Source organism: Haliaeetus albicilla, chromosome 5, assembly GCF_947461875.1.
Source record: "Haliaeetus albicilla chromosome 5, bHalAlb1.1, whole genome shotgun sequence".
NCBI lineage: Eukaryota > Metazoa > Chordata > Aves > Accipitriformes > Accipitridae > Haliaeetus > Haliaeetus albicilla.
In genome coordinates, this window is record NC_091487.1 from 7863094 (window position 1) to 7884725 (window position 21632).

General features: G+C 48.9%; 1 long non-coding RNA gene across 2 annotated transcripts; it reads left to right on the forward strand.

Moving 5' to 3' along the window:
* Window positions 1-6573: 6573 nt before the first annotated feature.
* LOC104315700 (uncharacterized) lies at window positions 6574-19104 on the forward strand. 2 transcript variants are annotated; one of them, XR_011324616.1, is made up of 4 exons: window positions 6574-6841; window positions 8113-8235; window positions 13833-13949; window positions 14038-19104. It is a non-coding gene; the product is annotated as an uncharacterized lncRNA (long non-coding RNA). The 2 variants fall into 2 exon arrangements; XR_011324617.1 differs by lacking the exon at window positions 6574-6841 and adding an exon at window positions 6868-6962.
* Window positions 19105-21632: the final 2528 nt, after the last annotated feature.

Below are 21632 nucleotides of genomic sequence, written 5' to 3' on the forward strand. Positions count from 1 at the left end.
CCGGCGTATCTTCCTTTTTGTTCGTGATGTGGCAGAACCGAGTGAATATGCATCTAGGAGAGGTGGACGTGTTTTGCTCAGAACAAAGATGCAGGTGTCCAGTGCATAATGCATAACTGGGAGGAATGGGAAATATCCCCCCTCCTTGGTCCCCCTGTCTGTCCGCACGGACAGAGGGGCCCTGCAGCAGCAGGCGGAGGCTGCTGGGGGGCTTGGGGGGACTGAAGAGGTTCCCACGCCCCACTGTGTCTGCCTCCACCTGTATACTGCCTTTCAGCCACCTCTACGTGGGGAAGGAAAAGTGCTGGCTATGCGTTCGGTGTCTGCTGCTCCCCAGTCTCTCACCCAGCCCCCGGCAGGAGTTGGGGGAGCAGCCCCTCGCACCCAACTCTGCGGTGGTCCCCCAGCCATCGTTTCTCCTGTACACCCGTGGATGTGTTGGTACCTGCACCAGGGCACGTGTGGGTCGGTGTCACCAATGTCTCCTGTGTGTAGATACCAGCTTTGTTGGCATCTCGGCGGTATGTATGGGACGCTGAGGGATGCCCCCGTAGCAGTTGGGGTGGCCATGGGGTGGATGCGTCTCGCTTTGGCATCAGAGGTAAGAGCTCAAGCGTTGGGCTGGAGACCTGAAACTGGGCTGATGGGAGGCCAGGCACATCGCTGCAGCAGTGAGGGGTATGGCTTTATCTGGTGGCCACTTACGCTTGCGTGTACCTTTGATCATGACGTATTTGTGTGTGTGGTATACTTCTGCCGGGTCGCAGTTGTAATCTATGCCTATGTTAAGACAGAGAAAGACAGAAGCTAAAAAAATTTCCCAAACGGTGATTTTGAACTGGGGGTAGTTTGTTCCTCTCAGAATAGCAGTGCCGTCTTTGAGGGAGACATGAGAAACCACGATTTCTGAATCCCTGCTGGCATCCGCAGGGCTGGCTTTCCAGGACCAGCCCAGAAATAGAGTTTCTTTTTCTGGTGACGGTTGGTAGCTTCAGTCCCTGGAAGTCTCAGCAACAGTGGCTGATATAAGCCGCCTCTGGGTACACGGGAAACCCAGCGGAGCCCTTCATCGGAAACACGGTGGGGAACTGGGGCACGCTGGGAGGCTCAGAGAGACACGAGGGAGTTCAGAAAATCTCACCCTCCTTGGTGCAAACTGGTGATGGAATATGTGTTTTGCTAAGGACTAACGTTGGTGGGGCAACCAGGCTTAGCTGAGAGGGGTGGAGGTGGGAAAGTGCTGGGGAAGTTTTACATTTTTGGAGACCTCGGCAGCAGGGCTGGCTCCAGAGGGGGGGGCTGGGGGTTTGCTCTGGGCTGCGCTCAGCCCCCCGGCAGCTCTTCTGGGCTCAGAGGGGGATCTGCAGAACCAGACGCTGTCTGTGAGCCGCTCTGGGCTTTGGGAGCTCGGGTGGGTGCTGCTGCCGAGGCGGTGGCATGGCCCGAGTCTGTACCATGGCCCAAGTTGGTACCAGGGCAGCGCTTTCCTGGCCTGATTATTCATGACATTGGTTTCACCCCATGCGTTTTTCTGAAAACCACTTAAAAATTCACCCTGCCCATCAACCAGCCTCAGTTCCCCTGCCAGCTCCACGCTATTTCTCCCATGTAAACCCAGCACCGAGGGGTACCGGCAATTACTCCAAAGGACATGGGCATCGCTGGGGACACCGCACTGGCTTCACGATGTCCTTGTGGGGATATCCTCGGCCAATGTGTGGTGACAAAGGAGCCGGCGGTATTTTCACAGTGGGTGGGTTTTCTCAGACTGATCACCAGCGCAGGGCTAACCAGAGTGGTTTTTGTTTTATTCCTCTGGGCAGACTTGCCTGCGTCCCCATGCAAGCTTGGCACACGCTATGGTGAAGTTGCTGGCACTGAACTCGGGGAGAGCGGGGAACAGGCCACATGTCTTGGTGCCAAGATTTGGGCAGCGCAGCTCATAAAATTGGTGGTAAAATACTCAGGCTTTCTACATGCTTGGTGTACAACACCACCGTGCAAATACGACGGTGGGCTTAGCAATCCACTTGTTGCTGCTCTTGCTGGGACGCCTGCTGTTCAGCATGAGCACGTGTGGGTCTCGCCAGGCTCCCGGCTCTGTTTTATTTTACTGTTTTGATTATCCTATTCTTCCTCCAGCTGCATTTTAATTCCTTACTCAGAGCAGCTTCATTCCTTGGCGAAGCACCAAGTATTGTTTTGCCAAGACATCCCTGATGTCATCCTAATTTTGACCAGTTGGAAAAGTCACATTTTTAATGTCGGGAAACTAAGTTTTGAATTTCAACAAAAGAGTGATATCATTTTTCATGAGAGTGAAAGCATTCCCACTTCTCAATCAGCTCAGTTGAGGCTAAAGAAGCTGAGCTGTCTGCCATCTGTCTCCTCACCAGTCTGTCCCCCACCATCATCGTTTTTGAACAGGTTGGCCAATTTCAATCACATTTGAAAGAGGGTAACTGTCTCAAAGGCAATTAGGCTTCTACAAATGTTGTCACCCAGCAGAGGATCATTTACAGAGAAGCAGAAAGATGTAGGTTTGATGGCCAAGGGTCGGTCAGCTGGACTATCACGATGGCATGCAGCTCCGGAGCGGTGACAGCGTGTGCTGCCTCTTGTGCTGTCTCTGGTTGAGTTGGACGTGTCCCAGGGGATGTGGTGGAATTTGGTTGTTGGTGGTGGGGAGGGTGGAGGGGATAAAGAGCACAAATTTGTAGGAAAACGGGCTTCATTAGTTCTGCTCTTCCTCAGCTTGTTTCTGAAGCTTCTTTAAAAGTAAAAATGTCAAAAAAAATTAACAAATTTTAAAATACTGATAAATTTTCTTGTACAGTGAATTGGAAGATAGAGCAGAAAAATAGAGTTCTAGTACAGGGAAAAACAGAAAGAGAAAGAACCGGTGTTTTAGGATGAAATGCAAAGGCTGCATTTTAGGCGCAGGCAGGATTAGCCTCCCAAGTCATCCAGTGCCTCCAAGGTTGGCCACCCCTTGGGAGACATGAACAGGGTCCAGAAACTGGAGCTGCTTGTCTCCGTTTGCTGTGAGAAGCCCATGGCTGGGAAAGCCTTTGAGGGACTTTGTCTGTTGGAGGCAGCTGAGCAGGCCAGACCGGGGATAAAAATTGGTTCAGGATGTAACTCCTCACATCTGAAACTGCTCAGTATTTCAAGTACAAATGCTAAACATTTCAGGTATGTTTTATCTTTTGAAAATACCTTCTGCATACTATGTTTAGAAATACAGCATGTGTGTAGGTATATGCTGCCTGGAGGACTGGTGCTTTTATACACACATCTTCTGAATGTTTGGTGCTTAAATTCAAAAGGGCACATTAATTTAATTCATTTTTCTTTAACAGTTGGCTTGAGGAGATGTAACTGCTTTGAAATGAAGGAACTGATTTTTTTCTAATTCTGTGAGGCAGTTAAAGTAAAGTAAATGCTAATGTTCTGGGTTTTTATATTCCCAATTGCTCTAAACCATTTAAAAACATATATTTATTACAGCACTGACTATGCTAGGCAATCTTGCTTTCAAAAGACTGAAAAAAAAAAAAAAAAAAGAAGAAAAGCTACTCTTCTATTGTCTGCCTGTCCAGGTTTTATCTTGTGCAGTACACATTTAAAGTCTTATCTTTTCAAATAATATCACTGTCAATAGAGACTTTGGTCCCAGTTCACGGTTCTGTTTAATTTCCATGGCATTAAAACATCGTGTGCTCCAGCCGGGCAGTGATTCCCAACCAGCATCCCTGGCAGAGGGGAAAGCTCCTCTTTGGATGAGGGGGGGATGTGATCTCTCGTGCTCCCATGGCAAGAGGAAGGGGATGAGTTGGGATGGGGTAGGGTGGGATGGAGCATCTGCTGTTCATCTTGATGAAGGTCCCTTTCAGCCAGCAGAGCAATGCTGGTTTATACTGGCAAGGGATCCCTTTCCCTGTGTTCTCTGCCCCCCTCAGAAAGGGGACAAAGAAAAGGAGCGAGACTTGGATTGCAGAAGAATTTGCTCTGGGCTGATCAAGGGATGGAAATGCTTCTTGGAGCCAACTGGGGAAAGATTAGCTGACCTTTTGGCTGTAAATTATTGCCAGCTAGTAAGTCCTACTTGTGGGCTGACAGGAGAGGGGTGTCTTTGCAGCAGGAATAGTGTTGAAAGTTAGAAAAAAATACCATCAGTTTCAGGAAGACCGGAGTAAATAAGCCTCTTGTTCATTCAGCTCTTTTAGACTCAGAGTAGGTGCTTCTGTGTCTTCCTTTTCTCTCTCTGCTTACAGAAGTGATATTACTGAATTAATTATGACATCTTTGTGAAGAGCTGAAGAATCGCTCAAGTCCTCTATTCAGCAGCAGAGAAATGTCAGATTCATCTCACAGTAAATTTAAAATTACACCAACCTGAACTATCGCTACTGGCAGCATAATAATAAGGCAGGTAATCAAAATCAATTAAATTCCAGTGCCTTCCTATTGTCCTAGAAAATTCAAATTTGAAATTAGTTTGAGTTCATTTGGCTTCTCAATAAAAGAAGCAGAGCTTCAGAGATAATTTGAAATAAGTATATGGCTGTGACTGATCTTTTCTCAAACTCCAAAGACTAAGAGGAGCTGTGTGCGTGCACGTGCGTGCCAGTGCATACTGAGTACCAAATACAACCAGCTACTGAAAGTCAATGGAGTGACTGGTTTGAGGCTGCTGTGTTGATGTATGTTAGCTGGGACTCAGGCCTGCCAAGACTCAGTTTGTTAAAATCTGGAGGAGATATTGATCGTGTGAATGCCAAATGAAGTGTGCCTTCATTCCCACTGTGTAAGAGAGAGGAGGACTAAGCCTGGTGCATGCTGCTTTGCAGAACCTTCACAGAGACCCTGGAGCAACCAGAGGGAGGAGAGCTCTGTGTGTCCTACCAGCAAGGACATGCCCAGATACGATGTGTGTGAGGCACCCATCTTCCAAATCACAAGAGAACAGGGGATTGCCCAGGAGCTTCAGATGCTGCCAAAAGGAATGTGTTCCCATAGCATCTTGCCTTGGTTTTGGCACTGGCTGACCGTTTGAGTCACCTTCAGTAGTAGGAGAGGAGAGGAGAGGATAGGATAGCCCCTTTTCCAAGTCTAGAAGTGGCACACTTCTTCCAGAGAAGACCCCTACGCATAGTTGGCTGGAGAAACTGGTTTAAAAAAAACCCACTTTGTTGTTGTTGTAATCTCATATCTGCCAGTGTCTACCTACAGAGATAAGATCTTTGGGAAAGGGGTTTCCCTTCTTTGTGCACACTGCCTTATGCAGGTAAGATTTTACTTACTCCTTTTAAGTTTTTCTGAGCCTTGCTGGCTGGACCATTGGTTGTGAGGGTAGGCTGAGTCTGATATCCCACCTATTTATTGCCATAAGGAGGGTGCTCAGCAGTAAAATCCCCCTGTCTGGCTGAGATGCTGGAGCTGCCCCACTCCACGGTGACCTGCTGTTTTGTTTGGGAGGAGGTTTGGGTTGTTTCGCTGTGCAGCTTCTATTCCTGCAGCAATCCCAATTTCTGCCCATGGGGTTTCAGAGTGCTGTGGTGCCTCTTTGGGGTCACGGGTGTATGTCCCAGGGTACGACCCAGGGCACCGTGCCGGGGCATCCCAAAGGCTCAGGGGAAAAACGGTATGGCAAGATGTGGTGGTGGGCGTGGGGGAAGGAGGGAGCAACCTAAGTCGTGAGGGAAAAGAAGTGTGACCCAGAGAGAGGGCAGAGGAGCTCAGCTCTCAGCTCTTACTGCCAGGGGACTCACGGCTCCCTCCAGCCTTTCCAGGCACCGGGTTATGTTTCTCCCAGCCTTGCCCTGAAGCAGGCAGAGCTCTCGCCCTCTCCCCGCGCTGCGGTGGGCACCCAGCACCCCTGCGGCTGCCGCTGCGCTCCATACCTCCTTCAGCCTGCCCTGATGGGAAGTTTTATGCCCCCCCCAGCCAACCCCGAGGCTTGGAGCAGGGCTGACACCCCCCCCCCCCGCAAGCTGTGGCGTTTCACATCCCCATCCCCTGCCGTGACGCCCCAGGCGGCTCCTCACCGCCGTTCCAGCTCAGAGCCACGGCATCAGCTCCATCCTCCGGCTCACCGGGCAGCCTGGCATCCTGCCCGCCCCCATCCCATCCCACCGTGGAACATCCCAGTGGCGGGACCTCCATCCTTCCCTCCCTCCTTCCTTCCCTCCACCCTTCCCTCCATCCCTCCCTCCATCCTTCCATTCCTCCATCCTTCCCTCCCTCCCTCCATCGCTCCATCCCTCCCTCCATCCTTCCCTCCATCCCTCCATCCCTCCATCCTTCCCTCTATCCTTCCATCCCTCCCTCCTTCCCTCCATCCCTCCATCCCTCCCTCCATCCTTCCCTCCATACCTCCCTCTATCCCTCCATCCCTCCCTCAATCCTTCCATCCCTCCATCCCTCCCTCCATCCTTCCATCCTTCCCTCCATCCCTCCCTCCTTCCATCCCTCCCTCCATCCTTCCATCCCTCCCTCCATCCCTCCCTCCTTCCCCGCGGCCTCGAGTCGCGCCAGTGCTGGAGAGAGCGTCACCGTCTCCTAGCAACGCCCCTAGCAACGCTCCTAGCAACCGGCCAACATCTGCTCCCGCTGGACCAATCCGCGCCGGGAACATCTGGGCACCCACCTCCGCGGGCTGCGGCCGGGAGGTGATGCGCTCCTCAGTGCCTGCAGGGACCCGCAGGAGCTGCCACCTCCACCGCCACCTCCTCCTCCTCCTCCTCCTCCTCTTCCTCCTCCTCCTCCTCCTCCAGGAGCGGCGGGCAGCGAGGGAAGGACGGGGAGCAGCCCTCCCTCCGGAGCTGGGGCTCGCTGGGTGAGTGCCGTTGAGCTGGTGGCCGTTGGCCGGGGACAGCGAGCCGAGCCGTGGGGTTGTCCGGGACAGCGAGCCGCCGTGGGGCTCTGGTCGGTGGGATCTGCCCAAACGGCTTTAGCCGGTGGGTGTTGGCGCGGAGTAAGTTTGGTGTTTGTTTGTGAGCTTTGCTGCATGGTGGAAGAGGGCAAAGGGCTGGGAGGGCGGCTCGCCGCTCGTCCTGCGGGGCTGGGGGCAGAGGTGCCTGCAGCTCTGCCGGACTCTAGCATGCTCTCCGAAAGGGCATTTTAATCGGTCGTCTTTTTACGGTCAAAGCTGAACTCTGAAAAGTAACCACAGCTACTCTTTCGTTGCCTGTTAATGAAGTATCATCCTCTGGGATGAGACAACTATCTAAATATAGTTGCCTTATAGCTACGAGACGTGAATACGCACGCACACATGCTCTCTTTTTCTTTCTCTCTTGCAGGATTTAGACCTGTTTGTTTTCATTCATGCACATAAAAAGTGCGAGTGTCTCTGCACACACATGTAAGAGCGCAGAGTTTGGGTATGCGCATGCATACCTGTGATTGTTTTTCCCCCGGGGTGGGAAATATTCTTACTACAGCGTGCCAGATACTCCCCCCAGAAGGCAAGGCATCAGCCGGATGCTGCTGCAGCTACTTGCAGCCTAGAAACTATACTGTATTTAAGGCAAACACTGAAACATGCACGCTGCAATAATTCTGTTAAATAAAAACGGTAATCTGACTTTTCCCAGATCTGTATTACTCTGCAGGCAGCGTGGGTGTGTATGTGCGTGTGTGATCGGAAATTAATGCTACTACTCAAAATAATGGCGTGGTTCTAATAGTACCCCTTCGGCTTTCCTCTGAGGCTGACAAGAATTAATGGAGAAAATAATGTGCCGTTTTGAGAGGTGGTGTTCAGGGCAGTAATCATGTTCTAGCTCAGGAAACTTCCGGATATTTGGAAAAGCAAGCTGTATTTTTGCAGCATTTGCTCTGAGAGGGTTACAGCTATGCCACTGAGACACTGAAATGATTTTTCTTAATGTTTTATTTTACTTTCCCGGCATTTGAAAGAGAGTCCAGGAAGCAAGGTCAAAGTTAGAGAATTGGATGTGACATCAGAACTCTTATTTTTCTTGTTACTAAGCCTTGTGGGGCTACGGAAAGAGCACTTTCCTCTCTTGCGGTCCAGCTCCTTTCCGTGTAGGTCCTACTTTGCCACCTGAACCCTGTGTGTTTCTCCTTGATCCACCACGGCAGGTAACCCTTCAGCAGTGCTGTGCTGCCAGAAATGCTCGCTGAGCCCGTGCGAGGAGGAAATCTTACCAGAACTGCTGAGATTATCCCAGAAAGACCCTTTGCAGATTGACTCCGCATCCTCAGGTAACTAAAAAGTTTGCAGACTTCAGCTGGTCGGGCTTGCCTTCAGAGTGAGGGAAATTACTTGGATTAGCGTTGAAAGGGGGTTAAGCTGGAAATATGATTTTATTCTATCGATAAAAGCAGTGGCACTACAAGGAGCGAGGCAGGAATAGTCACTCTGTCATTAAGTCTCGTGCCTTCGTGCGCTCATGAGAGCTATTCAGATGCTTGTGCCTTGCACACACATGTGCCCAGGGAGAACCTGCAATTAGGGAGAGCAAAGCAATTAGCAAACTAAAAGAAAGGCAGCTTTAAAGTGCAAAGCCAGCAGCTCCAGCAAGCAGACAACAGCACGGCTGTGGGTCGCTACCTTTCCGCGGGTCAATTAAAAGGGGCTCTCTCTGCCTGAGCGAGGAATAAGACTCGATACTCTGGAAGGACTGCAATCGATTGGCAGTCCGTGTGAAATCCTGGGGCTCGCATGTGTTTTTGATCCACATGTTCATCTGCCTGTGGTCTGGTAGCTTTGCATTATCAATTGGGAATCCCACAGCGGGACCAGCTGCTTTTTCTGCCTCCGAAGAGGGGAAATGCAGCAGCGTAGCATGTGAACTCAGAGGAAGGTTTCAGCTGAGCACTCCCTAATTGCAAGTGCTGCTAAGGTTAGAGACGGGGGAATTTATCACTGCAGTTTGACAGCAGTCGCAAGGACATGATGATATTTCCTGCCATGTCAAAGTCATGTCTCCTGCTGATAATAAATGCCAGTTTCTGTGCGCTCAGAAGCCTCAGGTTTTCTATTTGTGCATGCAAGCGATCCTCAGAAATGGTTTCCGTCTCAGCCAGCTTTAGCTTGCATATTGATTATCCTCCCTTACACCGCGAGAGGAAACCCTGCAGGGCACTGGCACATTTGACTCACCACCTTCGGCGCGCAGCGTCGGCAGGTCTGGCTTGGCCAGCGACCGCTCTGCTTACCTCCTGCGGACGTCTGCATCGACAAGCCAATAGTACCTGCTCGTACAACCCCTTTCACTGCAGCACCGGGCAGGCAGGGATGAATTTTCTTCCCGAGGAAAGGTGGGAGAGGTGGAGGCACAGGCAGGTGTGGGAACGCTCCCAAGGTCTCACGTACGAGCTCTGGGGCAGAGCTGCTGCGGAGACCTGGGGCTTGCAGATCCCTCTCTGTTGCCTGAGATGGAAAAGCACAAGCTTTGGTTTTTTTTTTTCCTGGCTGTTCAACCGTTTGTTAAATCCCGTCTTGTCTCCTGTCTGGGCTAGCTTGCAGCCCTGTGGAAATCACCCGGCACTAATTCGTGCCAAATAGGGGCTCCTGTCGCTGGGGTGAGGCGGGAGCGCAGGGGCCAGATGAAGAGAATTTCTTGCAATTTGCAGTTCAACTGTGAAGTTGCCGTGCTATAAATCTATTTCCAATCCAATTTAGATAAGATAACCTTCTGTCCAAACATGCCTAATAACTGTGCAGGTACCATGCCATAGAGCACTGTCATTATTCCCGGAGAAATAAATAGGAACAGGCACATTTTGCTCTTTTGAAAGTACAATTAAAGCCCTCGCGAAGCTGTGTTTGAGAGATCCAGGCTTGAGACAGAGGCGTCTATTCCCTCACTGCCGCGTGCGGGATTTATGTTTCAAACTTCCATTAGCATTAATGGCAGCTATAGCTGCCGTGCTCCGATGTGCCGTGCATTCAGAGCAGGCACGCACCGGCAGGGTGTAAACACTAGCCAGCATGAGCAGGCAGCGCCTGCCCTGGGGCTCCCGAGCCCTGGCAGCACTTGCCCGCTATTGCAAATTTTTACTGAGTCCTTGGTGACTAGCAGAGGGCTTGCAGCTGAACGCTGGTGGGATGTTGAATGCGCTTTTCCGGGGTTCATCCAGGCTGGAAGGACAAACCTCACACTCAGGACTCAGCGCTACGCTAGTTAGTCCCTGGGGGGAAATTTGGCCCTGTGCCTTGACTTGTGGTGTAGCGCTGAAAAAAAAATGTAATGTGATTAAGATGTATCTGTCTCTGAGCTTGACTGAGGCAGAGGCAGTGACTCATACCACCTTGCTGTAACTGTCAAAACACTTGGCTCGCGAGAATAGCCTTCTACACAAAAAGCACTGATTCAATATGTTTATATTTAAACAAAACACTAAGGGTCTGATTCACTGCGGCATTACTACAGCCTTGTGTGCCTGTAACCCCAGCCAAGCAGCTCTTAGGCACGCACAGAGCCAGTCCGCTCTGACTTTCAGGGTAAGTGTTAGAGAAAGGCTTGGTCCTTGCAAGCCCCCTGCAGGGAGAGGTGCCCCTCGTAGGCTTCAGCATCGGTGCTGGTGTTGAGGGCACAGTGCAAGGGCACAATTCATGCTCTTTGTTCCCCTGCACCTGCAGACAAGATGTGTGGATGTCACCAGCAGCCACGGAAGATGACGGTGACAATGACACGGGTGGTGGTGGGATGGCAGCTGTGCTGCGCACACGAGCAGACCTTGAGCTTCTGTGGAGCAGCCCTGTGATGGGACTCGCTTGCCTTCGGTTCACTTTCTCATCCTGTTGCTGCAGGTGGAGGTAGAAGTTGAGCCTTCTACCTCTGGAGAACAGAGGCTGAAGTTGAGCCACGTGTGACAACCTGTAGGAGCTGCTGGGCTGGGGAAATGGGTGCCCTAAGCCCTGCAGATTTGGAATTGTTGGAATTTGCTAACGGCTAGCGTGGTGTCAAGCAGCTTGCGGCTACTTTGCGCTTAGAGTATAGCCTTTCACAAGCGGGAACATGCTTAAAACCAACCTTACAGCCCAGAGGTGCTCTTGGTATTCATTTGCTGGTTGTTTCCCTTCCTTGCTACTAAACCAAGTTATGGTGGTTTGTTGTAGCTTTGCCACTTTGTCTGATGTAAGGTCTTTAGGAATTTAAATACAGCTAACGTCTTTGCACCCAAGGGGTATGTTCCAGGCTGGTGCTGAATGTAACCCCAGAAAGGGGGGAGGTGCCACTTAGATGCTCGATGAACCCACTGCCAGGATGGTCATATGCATCCCTCTGCAAAATACAATTCTTTCTGTCTGCTTCTGCCAGCCAGCCCCAGCCCCTGGCATGCACTAAACCACAGCCCTCCCTCCGCTCCAGCGGCTCCTTGCCTTGTCCCGGTTCCCTGCTGTTGCCGGTGTCTCCAGGACCACCCGTAGTCAGGGGACACTGAAAATCCCACTGTCACCCTCCATCTCTAGGGCAGGGAGAGGAATTCCTGTGGCCGGGAGCAACAAAGGGGAGGTTTGCATGGAGCTGGTGGAGCTGAAGGCCCGAGCTGTGATGCTCTGCACGCCGTGGTTGTCTGTCTTGCCCCTGCGCTCGGCCTGATTTTCTGCTTGCACTGCACACAGGCAGTGCTAGGTCTGTGCTTCCAGCCTTTTCACTGAAAACCACTAGAGAGCAAATTTTAGCATTTAGAAGCTTGGTTTGAAGGGGAAGGATGGGCTCATGGTTGGCTCATCAACCTGTACGCTGGGTTTGGCTCCTTTCCCAGCCCTGACAACCTGGGTGACCCCAGGAATGCCACTTCATCTTTCTGTACCTTTCTCTTCCTGAGAGTAGCGTGAGGAAAACTAACTTTCTCCCATCCCATGGCGCTGGGAGGATAAATGTGTGTTTGTGATTGCGCTCAGATAACACAGCAGTGGGGTTTTCACTTAGGAGAACCTAATATCAGAGTAATTAAATTTCCAGGATGTCCGGGCTCTGGTGTAATCCAAATACTAGAATAAAACCTGCAAGCAGTGAAGGTTGCTGCATATGAATTTAAACCAGTGTTTGCAGCTACTCAGTGCTAACAGAGCAGTGCAGACCGCAGATGTACCCTTGCCCCTGAGAGCTGAGGTTGGTGCAGGGAATGTCTCTGGTGTGTGCAGTGGTCCGGGTTGACTAAAGGTAGCGTTGTCCCACTGTAAGAGCAATGGTTCCTCTCCCGGGGAAGTGCTGCTGTTCCGTGCAGTCCGTGTCAGGCCGGGTCCCAGAGTAGGGCTGTAGGTCTTGGCTCCAAATGAGGTGTTAATGCACCAGTCAGGAGTTTTCTGCCCAGATTTGTAACATCCTTTATGGGAAGCCTCCATCCTCACAGACTTGAAATTCAGGGATACAACACAAGAAGGTTCTCTTACGAGGGGATTTCTTCTTTAGCTCCTTGTCGGGTTTTGATGTAGAGGAAGGAAGGGAGAACACATTACTCCTTCCTGCCAGTGAAGGAGGGATGCCACCAGTCCCTGAAATAGTTGTATGGGTATCTTTTCACGCCCACCTGCAGCTAAGGCTCAAGGACCACCCCATGGCAGGATCCTTCCAGTGACATAAGGTCTGTGTTTTGGCTGTGCAATACCTTTTGGCTTTTCTATTGTGACAGAGAAGCAGTCCAGAACCAAGTCCTTTATTTCCTCAGAAAAACCTAGTTTTAAATGGCTCCATAAGGAGGTCTCAATTTGGGGAAGAAAACATATCCCACAGGACCTGACTGAGTTATTCTATCTAAAAAGTGGCTCTGGATACTTTCTTTCCCTGGACTGCCTTTAAATGTCAGCATAGTAAGTTTTTTAAAAATAGTGCATTTAGAGGCAAACAACAGAAATTTCTTACAAAAGAGAGGGTTTGAGAGGTGATGATGCCACCTGCAAATGCACACGCCTCCTCGTACTATCTAGTGAATAGAGAAGCAAAACCCAGTCCTGGATCTCACAGGGACCCAGTGTTCACCAGACTGAATACCACTGAAGTTACAGATCCCATTAAGGTGCTGAATTAGCACCATGTCACCTTTCCGTAGAGGTCAGAGCAGGCGGGCAGGCCCAGCTGTGGGTGTGCAGAGAGCACTGGTTCCTCTGCAGGGCTCTGCTCTGGGGGAGCAGACCTCCGCTGGGCTCTCGTCATAGCACAAAAGCCCAACAGTCCCTTCTCTTAGCCCAAGGGCTGAGCCTCCCTCCTCCGTGCCCCGAAAAACTGAAGCAACCCAGGGACCAAACCAGCTCTATCACCCTCCCACTGAGCTGGAGCTCTCCTGCTTCTCTGGGATGATACTACCATCTAGTGAATATGCTCTGTATTGGTTTTCCAAGGAAGCCGCAGGACTCCGGGTGTGGTGTGCGAAAATTAAACCCCATCCCTTGTCCCTCACAGACCCCAGCGTGGTGCAGGGACCCCTGTTCTGCAGATGGGTGGCCCCATCCCAGTCCCTCCAGCAATGCATGGAGACCTTCCCAGCTTGGGCATCTCCCTTGCCCCGCTCTGCGATGCCTTGGCTGGCCAGGGGTACCCGCTCAGCTGTAGGACCTGGAGACCCTCCCCGGCGGTGGCAGCGTGTGTCCAGTGCTGCGGTTGTCACTCCGGAGCAGGGCTTGCTGTACTGGCGAGCCTCAGGGTAGTGGCTCAGAAATGCCTCCTTCACATTTGCCGGCCTCTCAATTATTTTTCCAGTGGGTCGAGGGCTGCAGGTCGAGGCTGAGCGTCATCTGGGCTGCATCCCACCTCTGGACCCCTCCTTCCCCTGCACACCTCGGACTGTGACGTTACAGCCACCGTGGCCGTAAGCCTTACCGAGCCTCTTTTTCTTCTTCTTTTGCACAGAGCTGATCTGATCGGGGCCTACCAAAGACATTAACGACGTCGAAAGTAGCCTACTTTAAGAGAAAATATGCAGAAGAAGAACATTTACATCAAGATTACCATGAGTATTGTCCAAAAGTGAGTAGCTCTCTCGTTCCAGACCCCATCCTCCCCCGGTTTCATTCCTCGATGCTAAAGACCCATTTACTTGCTCTTTACTCCCCAGCACCTGATACTACCCGAGGACCGGACTTGTATTCTAAAACTTTCTCTCCAGAAACTCCGATTCCTGGACGACCCTGAAGCCTATCTCCGTAGGTCTGTATTAATTAACAATCTGTTGAGGAAGATTCACCTAGAGACAGAGAGGGAGAGCTATGAATACTTTAAGGAGGCTCCGTGTTATAGGACTGCTTACTCTGACGCACGAAAACGGCTGAAGTTTATGGTACAGGAGTGCTGTTCCCAGTCGCTCTATTATGAAGAGCTGCATTCGTATCGCATCGTGCCTTACTCTGCAGAGAACGCCGTTTACGGAATGGGCTACACGAGCAGCCACTTGGAGCAAAATTCTCAATTGCTTATTTATAAAATGAATTAAAGTAGCTGTTAGACCCACTGATGTTTGTTTCTGAATGCTTGAACTGCTTATTGAGATGGTAAGATGAGGCACTAATTGCAGATATACTTGTGATCAAAGGCGGATATGTTCAGAGCTGAGTGGGAGGTACTTTGAATAATGCTCTGCAGTTCCCGCTGTTAACCCCCTGGTTATGAAGTACCTTGACATACACACAGAGCTGGTGCAATACGGAGGTCCTTATCCGCGGAGACTGCGTGCAATGTGTTTTGTAGAAGCAAAGCTGCATTTAAGTTACCTGTGTGTAGATACAGACGTTCAAAATCACTTTGCAGTTAAATTATGCCATCCCCGGTGAAAGGGGAGCCCCCAAAGCAGTGGAGTAGTCTAACAGTGAGGAGTAAAATGCAAGTTATTTTCTGTAAAGGTAGAGAGAGAAAGTTTCTTTGAGAAATGCTTTGACCGTGAAGGAGTCAGTGCCAAAGGAAACAGCCTTTTTGCTTAGGATTTTCAGAGACTTAACTCGCTTGCTACTTACAAGACACTCTATACTGAGATTTGCAAGGGTTTGGTTTTTTAAAAAAATAATTGCATTCACCTTTTACTTATATTATCTCTTAGCTGGTATCTGCTTTGCTATTTTAATGCAAACCAGTATGACTCACAGGAAAGATTGTTTCTTCAGCCCATCATCCGTGTTTCCTTAACTTCATTTGATTCTTTCCCTAGCTGTTCCCCTGATACTTCTTTGCATGCTAATTTGCTGTTTGGCCAGAGGTTCGCATTGGTGCTAGGGAATAGACAGTAATTTCTTTTTAAGTGGAATATAAAAGGCAGAAAAACAATGATAACTCTCAGAGAATGAATGTATCTGACAGATGCTAGTAAAACCTCAGAGGTTCTCCTGATGAAACTGCTCAGCATTAGTAATAGTGTTTCAGGTTAAGTGAAATGTCTAATTTTGATCTGGGAATTAACCTTAGAATATGTAAATATATATTTCACAAGCTATGACATGAGAGATGTTCAGCAAATCGATGACTACAAGTGGAAAGTTTTATAGCTGCCGAAGCTATGTCATGAAAATACCAAAGAGTAATATAAGGGAAAAGATGATGCTCCAGCAATGGGGTCAAAAGCAAAGATTGCACTATAACCTGGGGAAATGTGATTAATGAGCCTGTAAACGATACACTTGCAGTTCACCTGCGGGTGACTTGCATCCCAGAATTGCTGAACAAATATACGAGATGATCCAAAGCCTGTCAGAGTCCTACAGGTCTGTTGGCTTACAGTGAAGAAACCGGCTTTGCCTCGCTGGCTGTCACCACTTTAAAGCTTTAAAGCAAAGTAAATAGTAGCGCACACTCAGCTGGAGGCAGATATATATCTAAGAACCTAATTTTTTATTTTGAAAGGCTTTGCTCATGCAGATGTGGCTGATGCTATTTCCGAAGCGTTCTACAGTACGAACAAATACCATTGCTTGCCAGGGACGTGCTTCATGTAGGATTCCTCCTGTAACCCCGCTTCGAGCATCCTAGTCGTGTGTGTTGCACATATCATCGCAGCTCTCAGGCACGTGTTAGTGCAGGAGAAAAGACAGAAAGGCAAAAGCGGGAGGTGTGAAGAGCAAAGTTAACTCTGATATCAGTAGTTAGAAGCCAATACAGGTTTAGGAGACAGAAGGAAACAGTGAAATCCAGATTTTTTTTTAAAGGAAAAAAAAAAAGGCAACAGTCTAATTCAAAACAAGGATAACCTGCAAACTGGAGAACATAAACAGCACAGATATTGTGGGAAGGCTGGAAAAACAGGGCAGTGCTGTTTGGGAGGTGCTGTTAGTCATGATGAATATTCAGGTTTTTGTTTTTATTTTGAGACAAGGCATAGTTACTTGTCTTTTACAAAAGGGTGTCTTTAAACCCTCGGTCAGTGTAATTTGGTGTCAGAGCTGCTTGGCTATGAGGTTATATTCCTGCTGCGCCTGGGCTTGCACCAGCCCAAAATCTTGTGAACGATTAAGCTTGCGTTTGGCATAGTTTGAGAAATCTCCAGCTAAAAGTGGCCATGCCCATTTCGACAGGGGCCGGCTGAGAAAAGCCAGGCTAATTACCAGGTGTGCGGAGCAGCCCTAATACCGCCGGTAAAAGCTGGCAGCGAAACCCATCTGCTGCGTGGGATGTGGGCTGATGATGTGATGGCTGTTGTGAGAGGTGCCGTTATCCCCCAAAGAGCTCTCTGGCCTCTGCTGGCACCTTGCACGCCTCATGCGGATTTAGGGGCTGGGGTAGGGACATCAGAAGACTGCTAGGTGGTAAAGGAAAATTACTTCTGTCTCCTGATTTTTCAAAGTATGTAATTTTCTGCTCTGAAGCGATCTGATTTATGCATATATTTTTCTTCGTGTCCATTTTTGCCTGAATTCATAATGATCTAGCAGCTACATGATATGCTAAAATGCTTTTTTTCCACTCACTGACCTACTTTATTATATTCATAGGATGGTTCTGGCCTGAATAAACAAAACTTTTTAAGTAAAATTAATAATGTTTCAATGGAATGAAAACCTCAGTAGGATTAAAGCCTTTAACCTCACCTGAAAAAACCCATTGCCCGTCAGCTTCATCTTGAAGAGTAACTTCTTTGCCTGCTGGAAGAGGCAGATACCTTCTTGCCTATTGAAAGCTTCTTTGATAAGGTTTTAGGATAACTGAATACATAGCAGATGAAAATCTGGATCAGATAATGAAACTCATTGGGCTCCCTGTGAAAGAAGATGATATTTTACCATGTTTTTCTCTTGTGCTGTTTTTTTGAACAAAAAACCAGTCTTTTTTTTATTTCTACTTGCTCTAGGAGCTGGTAAAATGGATTATTTCTTTCTAGAAAACAAATTGGTTTTTTATGGTTGACTTCTTGATATGAAATTGAATCAAAAGTCCACAATTTTAAATATTTTGTCTGCTCAAGATTTTACTGCCTTCTGCTTTGCACAGTGATTTGTGCTATTGAAAAGTGGCTCTGAAATATTCTACCTTAGTGCTTAAAAAACGTAGTTTATGGGGTGATAAAGAAGTACAAAGGTGCAATAACATTGCAAGTTACTCCCCACATATTTAATTTGACACTTTTTGAATTATATACTGATTTTAACATTTAGTTACCAAGTTACTGGGTACCAGCATTTTAATAGAGCTACATACAGTGATTTTTCTTTTTCGGGTTTGTAGCTACAATTCAGCTCTTCTGGCTTCTGATGTGTGAATCTGTCTGTAGGTGGTCAACTTTCAGTGATAGATATAGATATATATATATATTCTATTATGACTGCATTAGGAACTCCCACATATGGGCTATGTTTGCACTGGATGTAAAGAAAGTCCTTCCTTCCCTTTGACTCAGTTGCCTTGGAGATAGTATGTTCATCAGAGCGAATATAGACGAGCTGGGTGACAAGGACAGACTTGGTAATGATAGCTGATCATTTTGAAAACGACTGGCTTAGGACAATTCCTTTTCGTCTCGGAACAGCAGCGCGCTTGACTGTAATTAGTGTTGCGATGAGTTGAGTTTTCTTCGTGCCGCTTTTCCCTGACTGGCTGTAAATGCCGGGCCTGATTCTGGATGCAGAAGGGGCGGTGGTGGCTCGGTGGGAGGCACGGCGTGGGCGCCTGGGGTCACTTTCTGGAGCTGCAGGAGCTGTGGCTGTGCACAGCCTGGTGCAGACACCCCGACGTCTATTGGGGCCCTGATCCTGTAAACGCTTCAGTTATCACCTAAGTTTCTGTGCACAGATCCTCTCGCCGAAGCCGGAGAGGCTCCTCGTGTACTTGACGCTCAGCACGTGTATGAGCGTGTGTGCGGGGCCGGGGCTGCTGTGCACCGCAGAAGTACTCCTCAATTGCCTAATTATCGGTGAAAGTGATTATGGAGCTGCCGCTTGAGTTCTTGAATACATTTATATTGCACTGTAAATTGAACTTTTGTTTTCAATGAATGTGTTGAGTATATGGACTATTGTGCCTTAAAGTCCCATCCTCATATGAGCCTTTGTATATGTTCTGTAAATCTGCAAACCGTCTATAGCTGGTAACTCTGTGCACAATATACAGATCCGGTTCGGTACTTGGCAGGGCCTTGGGAAACACGACCCTGACTTCAGTTTGCCATGAACACAGGGGGGATATGGCAATTCCCTCTGCTCTTGTTTTTTAGATTGCTTTCCTCTTCGCTGTTCATGAAATCCTGTTTTTCTGGGTTCTGTCGTAGCTGGCTTCTGGGTTACCTACAATGCCAGGTGCCCCTCGCGGGAACTCAGAAAGTTGTAAAAAAGTTGTCTCCAGCTTTTAAACGCCATCTGTACAGCGCGCTCTCAGCAGGGAATCACAATTGCATATAACTGTGGCAGGTGTTGTCAAGTATATCATCATATATTTGACATGATTAACAAAGCAGAAAAGGGAACACCTATTTCTATTGAAATGCATGAGCCTGCATTATGTTAAACACATGGTGATTATACACCACTTAATTGGAATAATACCTACTGGTTCTGTAGTAAAAAATGGCTTTTTAATGTTTAAAATTACTTGGGACCTGATTAAAGGTTTTTATGAAATTGTTTTCTAAAGTGAATAGTAGAAAAATGTATATGTATTTTAAATATACATATGATGTGCATGTTATTAATAAAGATCTATTTCTATTGAACCAGATGGACTCTCATTGAATATATGCTGTTTGGCTTACAAGTTAACATGTAATGTTACTAAAGAAAGGTTTCCTGAAAAATTTATAACCCACAGATTCTTTGAGGGACCTGGATCCTGGGGGTGAACCTGGACCCATCTGACATATCTGATGTGCAGACCCGGGGCAACTCCTCTGGACGCCGTGCAAACCCTGGCATCCACTTGTCCTGCCCTGATCCCATCGTTTGCACCCCATCTTGCCTATGGGCTTGCAAGGCCCTTCTCCTTTCCTTTTTTGTTTACTTTATTTAAAAATCTGCAAGGAACCATTTTTCTAATGATGTTCTGCAGGGCACCTTCCAGATGCTGCAGAAGGGTCAAAGATAAAATAGGTAGCTATTGGAGCAGTTCAGGAAAATGGGAATTTTTACTAAAAATCCTGATTATAATGGAAAGATCACCCTCTCCCTCATTCTCAGCACTGTTCTTTAGGACTCTCTTCCCTAAAGAAACTGAAATGAAACCCTGAAAATGTTTAAGGGATATTGAAAAGGAGAAATATTTGCAAAAGGATAAACTTTCCCCCACGGGCAGGACCCTCCTGAAGTAGCCACAGGGAAACATTTTCCAGGACTGGGTACTTCAGTGCCCACCTCAGGCCAGGGCTTGGGTACCATCTGGGGACTGCAGACCCAGTTTTTTTAAAGACTGAGCATTGCAACCAGCTGCCGTAGGTACAGCGGTAAATCAGTCACCTCCTCTAATGGTGTTGCATTAGGAGAGAAGAGCAGCATGTTGTCAACCTAAGGACAGCTCTGAAACCACTGATCGGGAGTCCCCTACACACCTTGTTTGAATGTGTTATTACCAGGATTAAGCAGTCGCCACCCAAATCCTGAGATGTTCTTTGTCAGACACAGCCTTTCTTTGCCCGTTTCTGAAACACTCCTCTTTTTAACCAAAAAGCAATACCTAGACCTTAGCATGGGTACGCGCATGACTTAGAGGAATGGGCTGCTTAAAAGAGGGAGGCTGCATGTCTGCAGGTTTGGCCTCTTTGCTCCCCATGTTACGTGTGAACGACCAAAGGCCTCTGGAGTGGCATATCCCTGGCAGAGAGAGATGTATTCAGATGCTCAAAATTCCTCCTAGATCCTGGGTGGGAGCTGCTACCTCTGAGGATACACCACACTGGTAGGAGATGCCGAGCCTTGGGCTTGGTCCAGTTGTGGAGACAACTGCTTTAGTGTGGAAATAAAAGGCACTGTAGCAGCTTCCCACCTCCCAGTACAGTGACACTAGGTTGTCCAACCCATGCAAATACTTTCCCACCACGGATATTTTCAAAGCTGTGGGAATCATCCTGCCACAAGGCAAATTCTGCTGCAGACTGAAGGCAGGGTCTCCTATGCCAATTACTCTGCTGCTAAAGGCGGTGGTGAAAGCATCGTGGCCAGACCACCAGGGGCTTGCTTTGCTCTCAGCTGTATTTTCTTTTTTGCTCTTTATGGCCATTTGCAGCCCGTTTGAATTGAAGCAGCTGCTGGGCTGCCCTGCCTCGGCGCTGCCAGCCCAGACTCATGAAGCAGCTGGTGCAGGACCCAGGGAATCCAGCTGAAAGCTGTAATTCACCATTACATCCCACACTCCATGCATTTCAGGGTTTAATTAATTCAGGCCTTAAGATGAGCAGCACTGTTCGCCAAACTAGGCGATGCTTTGAGCTCCCGTCTGAAGTGCGCTGCAGAGCATTGCAACCTCCTGGCTTTTCTAGCACAGCAGGACAGTCTACACCGCGTTGCTGCCCGCAGGCTGATGTGCCACGGATGGTAAATTATCCCCAGCTGGGCTGAATGATGCCAAATTATATGTCTTACCGGTGGAAGGCAGTTTTTCCCGAAACAAACTGCTTAGTGGAAATTGTTGTCATTTTGCAGCAAGAAGGGTTGGGTGTAACATCTGCTGTCAGGGGAGAGGAAGGATGACCGGGAAGGTAAAGGTCTTTCTCCTTGTAAGGTGCCAGAATCTCCTGTTCACAGTGGGAAGCTGATATTGCTCTCCCACGTTATCCTTTGCAGCTCAGGACCATGCAGACATTTCAGCTGTGCTGAGACCATCCCATTACACCATCCCCTATGGTGCCCTCCAGCGCAAATGGCCAGTGCTTGTAGCAGGGTCTGGGCATCCAGCGAGCCCGTGACCCTCACTGGGGTGCTGGGGGGGAGCCACGGGAGTTTTGCTGCATGTCCCCGTATGCAGCCGGGATTATTGTCCCATATCCGAAGAGCATTCCCAGAGGCTGGTTGCACCCTGCCCCAGGCAGACAGGGTCTCTCCCAAAACTCTGCAGTGCAGGCAGGGTTTGCAGCTCGAGGTAGTGTCATCCAGGGAAACCTCGGGATTTGGTAGGCGCATGGAGCCGCAGGGTGGGACTGTGCGAATGTGCCCACCGTGACAGTACCAGAAGACTTAAAAACCCTGCATTGCGGTAGCACGTATTAATCCAAATCCTGCATGGCCAGGTCTAGAGGGTGATGCCCCCCCCCCA